Here is a 12,136-nt window from a genome sequence, read left to right as displayed (position 1 = left end):
AGCGGAGGTGTTCTGCAAAGCAGTCCCCAAGCCTCCGCTTGGTTTCCCCAATGTAGAGGAAGCCGCACCGGGTACAGTGGATGCAGTATACCACATTGGTAGATGTGCAGGTGAACCTCTGCTTGATGTGGAATGTCATTTTGGGGCCTGGGATGGGGGTGAGGGAGGAGGTGTGGGGACAAGTGTAGCATTTCCTGCGGTTGCAGGGGAAGGTGCCGGGTGTGGTGGGGTTGGAGGGCAGTGTGGAGCGAACAAGGGAGTCACGGAGAGAGTGGTCTCTCCGGAAAGCAGACAGGGGAGGGGATGGAAAAATGTCTTGGGTAGTGGGGTCGGATTGTAAATGGCGGAAGTGTCGGAGGATAATGCGTTGTATCCGGAGGTTGGTAGGGTGGTGTGTGAGAACGAGGGGGATCCTCTTGGGGCGGTTGTGGCGGGGGCGGGGTGTGAGGGATGTGTCGCGGGAAATGCGGGAGACGCGGTCAAGGGCGTTCTCGATGACCGTGGGGGGAAAGTTGCGGTCCTTAAAGAACTTGGACATCTGGGATGTGCGGGAGTGGAATGTCTTGTCGTGGGAGCAGATGCGGCGGAGGCGGAGGAATTGGGAATAGGGGATGGAATTTTTGCAGGAGGGTGGGTGGGAGGAGGTGTATTCTAGGTAGCTGTGGGAGTCGGTGGGCTTGAAGTGGACATCAGTTACAAGCTGGTTGCCTGAGATGGAGACTGAGAGGTCCAGGAAGGTGAGGGAAGTGCTGGAGATGGCCCAGGTGAACTGAAGGTTGGGGTGGAAGGTGTTGGTGAAGTGGATGAACTGTTCGAGCTCCTCTGGGGAGCAAGAGGCGGCGCCGATACAGTCATCAATGTACCGGAGGAAGAGGTGGGGTTTGGGGCCTGTGTAGGTGCGGAAGAGGGACTGTTCCACGTAACCTACAAAGAGGCAGGCATAGCTGGGGCCCATGCGGGTGCCCATGGCCACCCCCTTAGTCTGTAGGAAGTGGGAGGAGTCAAAAGAGAAGTTGTTGAGTGTGAGGACGAGTTCAGCTAGGCGGATGAGAGTGTCGGTGGAGGGGGACTGGTCGGGCCTGCGGGACAGGAAGAAGCGGAGGGCCTTGAGGCCATCTCCATGCGGAATGCAGGTGTACAGGGACTGGACGTCCATGGTGAATATGAGGTGTTGGGGGCCAGGGAATTGGAAGTCCTGGAGGAGGTGGAGGGCGTGGGTGGTGTCACGGACGTAGGTGGGGAGTTCCTGGACCAAAGGGGAGAAAATGGAGTCCAGATAGGTGGAGATGAGTTCGGTGGGGCAGGAGCAGGCTGAGACGATGGGTCGACCAGGGCAGGCAGGTTTGTGGATTTTGGGAAGGAGATAGAAACGGGCCGTGCGGGGTTGGGGAACAATGAGGTTGGAGGCTGTGGGTGGGAGGTCCCCTGAGGTGATGTTGTTATTTTCGTGCCTGTGTGGGTTTGTGCACATGTATGAATGATTGCACACATCAAACACTGTGAGCCAATATTATAAGAAGTTATTCCGGGAGATGTGGAGGTGCTGGAGTGGCAAATAAACATTGACAGTTTCCTTTGGAGTTCCTCCAAACCTGGTTGCATGAGAACTAGATTAGAAATTGGCTCAACTTTATGTTGAGACCAATTCAGGTAAAATATTTGCATTTGCAGAGAAGACAGCATTTGTGTTGTTAATTGCAATTTGGATTTAAGCAATGTGTGCTTTCACTGCTAATTGCTACTGTAAATAAAGACTGTTTAGCAGTTGTCTGTCTCTGCAATTAAACCAGCAATAAAATACTGGTTATATTTTCCTGGAAATGGAACTGAGTAAACAGATTTCTGATTGAAAAGCAACTAGGAAGGTACAAACATTCTGCTGCTTGTTACGTTCAAGATGGAGAAACCTGCTAAAATCCTGGGCACCTTCCCACTGTACATATTCTGTGAGTTTTTGAGAGAAGTTTGTTTGCGTTATTTTAACTCCCATGTTTGTGGAAATTTGAATAACTAGGAACAGGCATTTCATAAGTTTAAAGGAATGAAGATGATTGTTTATTTAAGCACTTATGCCAAAATGGAGTCCTAGGGCACCCACTCACTCAATTGCACCTACAATACACACAAGGAAAATACAATAGAAGAGAATGGCGGTCATTTTCAAGTTATAAACAAAACTTCATAATTTATATGGTTGTCTTGTATTTGAAGAAATAAATTGCAGGCCTGTTAGAAGGCCTTCCTCACAACTGTGATCATTGTCAAAACCTTGTACCACCTTTATAGAGCTGTGTGCCATACCCTGATGTTTAAATGTCCAGCAGGCGTTTTGGAAGTTGTTGTGAAAGTGTAAGTAAGGTTAGTAAGGGAGCAAAGTGGGAGTTGTTAACATCCTTACTAAAAAGGAAAGAGATTATTAAAAAAGTAACTATAGGCCAGTTAGCTTAACATCTGATATCGGGAAAATGTTGGAGTCTATTTTAAAAGGTATAGTAGTAGACCACTGAGGAATGCATAAAATAATCACGCAGAGTCAACATAGCTTCATGGAGGTGAAATCACACCTGACAAATTTGATACAGATCTTTGAGAAGTTAGCATGCAGGATAGATAGAGGCAAACCAGTAAATGAAATATATTTGTATTTCAAATCAAAACTAATAAGGTACCACATGTAAGGCTATTTGAAAAGATAAGAGCCTGTGCTGTTGAGGGTAATGTATTTGAATGGACAGAGGATTGGCTAACTATTATAAGATGGAAAGTTGAGATTTGGGAGTGCTTGGATATTTTCTGGATGATGTTCTGTAACTAATAGATTGGCATAAGGATCAATGTGAGTGCCACAATTATTTACAATATGTATTAATGACTTTAATGATGGAAATGAATATACTGTTGCCAAAGTAGTTGGGAAGGCAAGAAGTGAGAACGCCACAAAGACTGCAGTAGGATGTAAACAGGCTTAGAGAATGGGCAAAAACATGGTAAATGGAATATAATGTAGAAAAATATGAGGTTATATACTTTAGCAAGAAGAATAGAAATATTAAATATTATTTAAATGGGCAAAGACTGCAGAAAGCTGCAGCACAGTGGGATATATGCAGTAATCATAAAATGCTGCGATCAAACTTCAGTGGGTAATAGAGTAGATAAATGGAATGTTGACCTTGGTTTTAAAGTGAATGGAGTCTCACAGTAGTGATGTTGAGATAAAACTATGCAAGGCATTAATGAGACTAGACTAAGAATACTGTGAATACTTTTGGTCACTTTATCTAAGGAAAGACATTGAAGGTATGCCAGACTAAGTTTATTCATCTGATTCTGGGTATGGAGGTTTTTTTTTAAGAAGAATAGTTTGGAATTTTCCTCATTGGAGTTTTAGAAGGAGTATTTATTGAAACATATAATACCTTAAGGAGCTTGGCAGGTTATATATGGTTGATTTTCCCTTTTTGGACAGCACAGGTAAATGGATGAGTATTTATTTTTGGTTGGGTTGCTCCAGTCCATAGCAGGGGATCGGTGTCAAGTCTGGCTGGACCAGGCCGGGTTGGGGTTGGAGGAGAGGTGATGTTGTTTCTTTGGCTTTGTTGAGTTTTTGATCTTGATGGGGTCAGGGGAGGGATGTAAGTTGTGGGGTTCCTAGGATTTGTGAGGTTTATTTGGGGTCATCTGTAGTAACTCAAGAGTTCAGATTAATAGACATCCACAAGTTAGAATAGGATTTAGTCCTTTAGCTTTTCCTGGGTAAATGCTACATACAAACATGTTTCATTTTAGCCCAATACAACTCTTCTTTGGAACTGTTCCGATGTTCTTGAAACATTGACACTGTTTCACACTCCACAGATGTTGCCAAACCTGTGAGTTTCCCCATCACTTTCCTGGTTCTTCCCTTTATCTAACATTTTCTAACACCAGAATTGGAGGTACATAGTGGATACTGAAGAATATTACCTCAGAGTACATTGGGATCTTGATCAGATGGGCCAATAGGTCGAGGAGTGGTGGATAGAGTTTAATTTAGATAAATGTGAGGTGCTGCATTTTGGAAAGTCAGGTCAGGGCAGGACTTATACACTTAATAATTAGGCCTTCGGGGTGTGTTGCTGAACAAAGAGACCTTGGAGTGTATGTACATAGTTCTTTGAAAGTGGAGGCTCAGGTAGATAGAATAGTGAAGTAGGCATTTTGTATGCTTTCCTTTAACGGTCAGTGCATTGAGTATGGGAGTTGGGAGGTCATGTTGCGGCTGTACAGGACATTGGTTAGGCTACTTTTGGAATACTGTGTGCAATTCTAGTCTCCCTGCTAGAGGAAGGATGTTGTGAAACTTGAAAGGGTTCGGAAAAGATTTACAAGGATGTTGCCAGGATTAGCTATGGAGAGAGGCTGAATAGACTGGGTCTAATTTTCCTGGAGCTACAGAGGCTGACGGGTGACTTTATAGAGGTTTTTAAAATCATGAGGGACATGGATAGGTTAAATAGACAAGGTTTTTTCCTGGGGCGTGGGAGTTCAAAACTAGAGGGCATAGGTTTAATGTGAGAGGGGAAAGATTTAAAAGGGATCTAAAGGGGTAACTTTTTTACGCAGACGGTGGTGCTTGTATGGAATGAGCTGCCAGAGGAAGTGGTGGAGGCTGGTACAATTACAATATTTAAAAGGCATCTGGATGGGTGTATGAAGAGAAAGGGGTTAAAAGAATATAGGACAAATACTGGCAAATGAGACTAGACTAATTTAGGATATCTGGTCGGTATTGAACAATTGAACTGAAGGATCTATTTTCATGTTGTACATCTTTATGACTCTAACTAAGAGATATAGATTAAGCCAATTAGGAATAATTCTCAGGAATATTGGGATGCAAGCCAACACCTATTATTTCTCACTCCTGACTTTATTTGAGCAACTTTATGATCAGAGCAGAATTACAGAACTACATTATCATATGGAAGTTCATGGAAATTATCTTTCATGCAGCGAAAATGGAAGGGACAGACATTGTAAGGGGAGGAAATGAAGTGAGATGTTGTTATATCTCATATTTTCGATGACACTCCAAGTCATAGGGTGGTTTCAGGTGTCCTTTATTGTAATTCACACTCCAGTTACAGCATAACAAAAAGGCACACAAGAATCTTCAGAATATCTTAACTTATATAGTTTAATCTTAGACTGCAACACCCCACCCTTTGATTACTATTAGTGGTCTGGTACAGCATCTTATCCAGTTCAAGCTTGCCTCAATGTATTTCCAATTAAGTTAATCATATCACTGAACGGCAAAGAGATGAACAGGCTTGTGATCCACCCCAGTTGTTCATGATGTTTCCTCAGACTTTCTCATCTTTCTTCTTGAGGCTTTTCATGATGGATACCATTTCAAGTTACACTTGCCAGGTACATCTGTGTACTGCGAATTAATCATGTGATGAAAAGGCCTGTTGTATGGAGAAGGGGGCTAAGACATGGGAGAGTTTAGGCCTGAAAATTACTGAACTCGACACTGATTCTAGACAGCTGTGGGGTCCTCAAGCAGAAAGCGAGGTGTTGTTTTTCCAGCTTGCGCTGAGCTTCGCTGGAACACTGCACAAGCCAGATGCAGAGAACAGGGAATGGGGTTGTATGTGAAAGTGGCAGCAACACTTAGTTCAGGGTCTTTGTTGTAGGCAAGGCGGTCACCCAGTCTACGCTTTGTTTCCCTAATGTAGAGGAGACCACACTGTGTGCAGTGGATACAGTAGACTAAACTCTGGGAAGTGCAGGTGAAGTGTTGTTTCACCTGGAAGTTATGTTTCAGCCCTTGGACACTGGGGAGGGAGGAGGTAAATGGGCAGGTGTTGCACCTTTGCCGGTTACAGGGGAAGGTGCTGTAGGGCTGTGAGGATTGTTGGGGGTGAAGGAAGAGTGGTCGAGGGAAAGGTCCCTGCAGAAGGCAGACAAGGGCAGCGAGGGAAATATGTGTCTGGTGGTGACATCTTACTGGAGCTGGTAGAAATGGCATCTGTTCATTTTCTGGATGTGGATGCTGGTGGGATGGTCGATAAGATCAAGGAACCCTATCGCTGTTGCGGGAAGGAAGAGAAGGGGTGAGGGTGGATGGGGGGGGTAGATGGGTCGGACCCAGTTGAGGTCACTGTCAACAACGGTGCCATGGAATTCTCGGTTGAGGAAGAAGTTGGACATGGTGGAGGCGCCCTTGTCAAAGTTGGCCTCATCTGAAAATATGCGACGGAGATGGAGGATCTGAGAGAATAGGAAGCAGGGTGTGAGGATACACAGTCCAGGTAGCTGTGGGAGTCAGTGGGTTTATAGTTAATACTAATGGCCAGTCTATTCCCAGAAATGGAAACAGAAATGCCAAGGAAGGGAAGAGAGGAGTCAAAGGTAGACCAGGTGGAAGTGAGGGTGGGTGGAAATTGGAAGCGAACTTGATGAACTTTTCCATCTGGATGAGAGAGGGAAGCAGTACTGATAATATCATCAATATATTGGAGAAAGAGTTGTGGGTGGGGGCCGGAATAGGACTGGAACAAGGAATGTTCCACATACCCTATGAAGAGACAGACATAACTAGGGCCCATGCAGGTACCCCATGGACAAACCTCAGCCTGAAGAAACTGAAAGAAGTTAAAAGAGAAATTGTTGAGGGCGAGGACGAGCTCGGCCAAGCAGAGGAGGGTGATGGTGGGTGGGGATGGTTCAGGTCTTTGCTCAGGGAAGAAGCAGAGAGCCCCAAGACCCTCCTGATGGGGAATGGATGTGTAAAGGGATTGCACATCCATGGTAATGAGGAGGTGGCTGGTGCCTTCAAACTGGAAATTTTGAAACCAGTGTAAAGTGCCAGAGAAATCAGGGTTGTATGTAGGCAGGGATTGGACCGGGGGAGAAGACTAAGTCAAGGTTAGAAGAGATGAGTTCTGTGGGACAGGAGCAGGCTGAACTAATGGGTCTGCCCAGACAGTCCTGTTTGAAGTGAATTATGCAGGGTGGTGGGGGGCGGAGGGGGGGGGGGGGGGGGGGCGCGGGGGTAGGGTGCAGGGTGGACTATCAGCTTGGAAGAAGTGGGGGAGAGTTCACCAGATGAAATTAGATCTGTTGCCACAGTAGATACAATGGCCTGATGCGTCATGGTGGTGTCATGGTCCAGGGGAAGATAGGGGGAGATCTCTGAGACCTGGCGCTCTGCCTCTGCAATGTAGAGGTCAGTACACCAGACTACAACAGAACCACCCATTTCTGCAGGCTTAATAACAAAGTCAGGGTTAGATCTAAAGTGCATGTAGTTCAGTCAATTTGGAGGGTGATAGTTTGGATTTGGTGAGAGGCAGTAGAGAAATTGAGCTGACCAATATCATGTCGACAGATCTTAATGAACTGATCGAGTGCAGGTAAAAGGCTGGATGGAGGGGTCCAGGTGAAGGGACAGTGTTTGACTGGGCAAAGGGCTCTGTGGGATGGGGAGAGGACTCCTGTCCAAAGAAATGGGCATGGAGGTGAAGAAGGTGGAAGAAGGGTTCGACGTTATATCGTGCCCAAAACTTTGTTAAGGTGGGGACATAGAGGGACAAAGCTGAGGCCTTTGCTGAGTACAGAACGTTCAGTATCAGACATTGGAAGATTAGGAGGGATGGTGAATACCTGACAGGAGGTGGGGTTGGAGGAGGGGATGGGGTCAGAGGCAAGGGGAGGGAAGGAAGTTTCCAGAGGGCCATGGGTATCCCTGAGTTGTTGCTTCTTGCGGGCCTTGATACCTGAAAGGAGAAGAAAAGGTTTCTTGTTAGCATGACAAATGAACAGGAGGGTTAAGTGAAACTGCGGAGTGGTGCAACCCTGAGCCAGTGTGTTGCGATGCTGTTGGAGAGAAAGGTTGAGAGTGCTCATGTGACACCACATGGGCCTGAGTGTGGATCTCAGGATGTGGCGAGAACAGCTGTCAGTGGAATGTTGAACATCAAAGAGATCCCTGTGATCCTGGGAGGATTCAAAACATGAGGGATGAAACCTCAGTTAGAATCTGCGTGGGGTGAGTCTGAGCTGGAGGAAGTCACTGAGGAATGTGCTTTGATTATGGAAATGAGTTAGCAAATGCTTAGTCAAACATCAGAAGTGGCAGTGAAATTAATGTTGGTGGACAAGACGAGATTGGAATGGAAATCCTCTTGGAGAAACGAGCAGAACATCTTCAAGATGGCCGTGCCTGGAAGAGATGTGGCAGTGATTTCAACACTAAATAAAGATTAAAAGAACTGCGGATGCTGTAAATCAGGAAGAAAAACAGAATTTGCTGGAAAAACTCAGCAGATCTGGCAGCATCTGTGAGGAAAAAAATCAGAGTTAGTGTTTTGGAGCTGGTGACCCTTCCTCAGAATTGATGATAGCTGGGAAAATGTTGGCTTATACACAGAAAATATGGAGGGGGTTGGGCTAGGGAGTAAATGACAGGATAGATTCTGAAGAGAGAAGAACAATTGGATAGATAGAGGAGTTGATAACAATCAGGCTGGGAGGGTGAATAGCTGTTAATGGGGACTGTTAGTGACTAACAACAGGGGGTGTGTAGTGGCAGACCATGTGATAACAAGACCTGGGATGTGGGGTAGGGGGCTAGGACATGGGAGAGTTTAGGCCCTAAAATTATTGAACTCAATATTGAGTTCAGAACGCTGTAGGGTCCCCAAGTAGAAAATGAAGCGTTGTTCTTTGAGATAACAAAGTGTGAAGTTGTGCTCCTGAGATGCTGCTTGGCCTGCTGTGTTTATCCAGCTTTACACTTTGTTATCTTGGATTCTCCAGCATCTGCAGTTCACATTAACTCTATTGTTCTTTGAGATTGCGCAGAGCTTCACTGGAACACTGCAGCAAGCCGGACACAGATGTTGGCCAGAGAACAGGGTGTTGTGCTAAGGTGGCAGGCAACAGGCAGCTCAGGGTCTTTTTGCAAGTAGAACTAGGTTGGTCCACGAAGCGGTCGCCAAGTATACGCTTCACTTCCTCAATGTAGAGGAGGCCACATCATGTGCAGCGAATGCAGTATAGTAGGTTCTGGGAAGGGCAGGTTAAGTGTTGCTTAACCAGGAAGCCAATGTTTTCCAAACTACCCTCAGTTCTGAGGAAGGATGATTGGCCCTGAAATGTTAACTCTGATTTTTTTCTTCACTAATGCTGCCAGACCTGCTAAGGTTTTCCAGCAACTTTTGTTTTTTTTTCCCGATTTACAGTATCCACAATTCTTTCAGTTTTTATTTCCCAATGTACAGGCCTATGATAAATGTAGAAACAGGAAGTGGTGGGGACAGTATTTACTTACTAAGCTGCGGTGGCGCTTAGCTTCTTTCTTTACGGTCATAGGTCACAATTGTAGCCTGAGTGTCGAACTGTCTACATGGAAGACAGCAGCTTTCGACGACATGTCCGTCATGGGCCTCCTGCAGTGCCACAATGATGCCACCTGAAGGTTGCAGGAACAGCAACTCATATTCCGCCTGGGAACCCTGCAGCCCAATGGTATCAATGTGGACTTCACAAGCTTCAAAATCTCCCCTTCCCCCACTGCATCCCAAAACCAGCCCAGCATGTCTCCGCCTCCCTAACCTGTTCTTCCTCTCACCCATCCCTTCCTCCCACCTCAAGTTGCACCTCCATCTCCTACCTACTAACCTCATCCCACCTCCTTGACCTGTCCGTCTTCCCTGAACTGACCGATCCCCTCCCTACCTCCCCACCTATACTCTCCTCTCCACCTATCTTCTTTTCTTTCCATCTTCGGTCCGCCTCCCCCTCTCTCCCTATTTATTCCAGAACCCTCACCCCATCCCCCTCTCTGATGAAGGGTCTAGGCCTGAAACGTCAGCTCTTGTGCTCCTGAGATGCTGCTTGGCCTGCTATGTTCATCCAGCTTCACACTTTATTAACTGGGAATGTTTCTGGGTTTTAAACCCATTCCGAGGGAGCAACAATCACTCAAAGGGACTCTGATTGATGCCCTCACCTAATTGGCATAGCAACAAAGAACCAGTCCAATTATGGGTGGTTGACAGGTTCTAAAAACATAGGAGACTGTCAGAAGCCTTCAACTTCAGGAGAACACCCAGCTGCAACTAAGGACAAGTAAATGAGAGAACGGCTGAACAAGAAGCAGTCCTCTCATCATTTTAAAAAAGAAATGTAATTCAAAGGCTAAAGGAAGCAGACTTGCTTGGAGGGAAAGCCTTTTTGCAGGGTAGCTTTCGAATGCAATCCCACCCAGGGTGGCAGGGAAGGCCTGTACGTCTGCCTGAAGCACTGGCATCACAGGAGGTACCTACCTCCTGGCTGTTGGTTTGACCCATGCTGTGGAGGGAAACTGGAAGCCAGCTGGAAAATCTCCCTTAACCTCCTTTATATCCTTGAGTAACTCTGTAAAATGAGACTAATTAACTGACCTGTTACCATAATGTGTATCTTGCCTTCAGCAAGGTAGTTGTGCCTGATAAGGCAATACTTAAGTTAGCTCCTGTGACGTAAGAACTAGACATGGGAATTGTGGTACTGAAAAATGCAATGGATGTTTGTTACAGTTCCTGGCATATGCATATATTACAGTCACAAGCACTTCAGTGTCTGGGTTAATACTAAACTGTTGAGTTACAAATATTAGCACATTTCCATTAGAGTGAATTACTTCAAGTGGTCCCAGTTAAGATGGAGTCTGTGATTTTTAAACCATGAGTCACGTGCTGTGATACTGTAGCACACTCGAAATTTGTCTTGGCAGAAAAGGCTGAATGGGAATGGGCTTAAAAGGGGAGGCAATGACCTTGTGGTATTATTACCAGACTGTTAATCCAGAGAGTTCCTACTCTCGCTAATATCCTGGGGACCCAGGTTCAAATCCTCCCACAGCAGATGGGTTTTACCTGATAATTGGTAATGGATTCACAGTAATCATTAGATCCTTAATTCAAATCTGAATTTAAAAAAAGAAATCTGGAATTAAGGGTATAATGATTACTGTGAATCCATTACCAATCATCAGGAAAAGCCCATCTGGTTCACTAATGTCCTTCAGGGAAGGAAACTGCCATCCTTACCTGGTCTGGCCTATGTGCGGCTCCAGACCCACAGCAATGTGGTTAACTCATAACTGCCCTCTGGGCTGTTAGGGATGGGCAGTAAATGCTGCCTGGCCAGTGATGCCTCAATCTTGTGAATGAATTAAAGAAAAACACATCAGCCTGTTCTGGCTTCATGCTATGAATGGTCTTTTCTATATTGAGAGAAATGATTGCTTTTGATCAACTAAATGGTGTGTCATCTATAGAAGTCCAGTTAAATCTAGGGTCCCACCTTAAGGTGAATGATCTAGCTCTTCTTTAAATACTTTAATTTACTGATCTGCATTCAGGCTTTCCATCTGACATGGTAAACAGCATCTTTGTGAAATATATTCATAAATTGGTAGCTGATAGGAAAGAAGTGGTCCTCTAATATATAAATGAATTGCTTTAACTATAGTTTTCACGAAATGTTATAAATCAGATGAACCAACAATATTCATAGCTAGGAAGGCTACTGTCACAGCTGGCTGTCTAACATCAAAAGTAAGCCATATGAAATTAAGTGAACCTCAACAATTCATCACCAGATGGTGTACAGAAATGTTTTGAACTGCATTTCAGTGATACGACAATGGTCTATAATGGGCCCTAAATTGGATATTCTAAATTGAGCCACAGCCAGAGTAATTGGGCCTGACAGAAATTGACCTAAATAAATTCAACAGTAGCCAGTAGCTTTCAGCTACAGAAAACAGTAGAAACCAAGATCAAAGAGTTATAAAGGTTCACAGGAAACCAGTTACAGCCAGCCCGTGGGTTGTGTATTGAAGAATTGTCAATCATATGTTCTGTTATCTTGACTGACTGAGTCTGTGCACTTCACACATCGCAGCATGGCTACTGTGAAGGGTGGTAGCATGACCCCATTGGATGATTTCAACCCAGTTCATGACCCCATTTGCCAAAGGCTGCAGAACCATCTCGAAGATCTGAGGAGAGGGGGCATAAAAACACATACACCTGGAAGTGACCAGCAGTGCGGATGCAGTGAAAACTCAGTAAAGATGCAGTGAAAACCTGAC

This window comes from Stegostoma tigrinum, chromosome 1 (assembly GCF_030684315.1).
Source record: "Stegostoma tigrinum isolate sSteTig4 chromosome 1, sSteTig4.hap1, whole genome shotgun sequence".
In the NCBI taxonomy this organism is placed as follows: domain Eukaryota; kingdom Metazoa; phylum Chordata; class Chondrichthyes; order Orectolobiformes; family Stegostomatidae; genus Stegostoma; species Stegostoma tigrinum.
The sequence above is the reverse complement of the archived record's forward strand: the minus strand, read 5'-3'. Positions refer to the sequence as shown.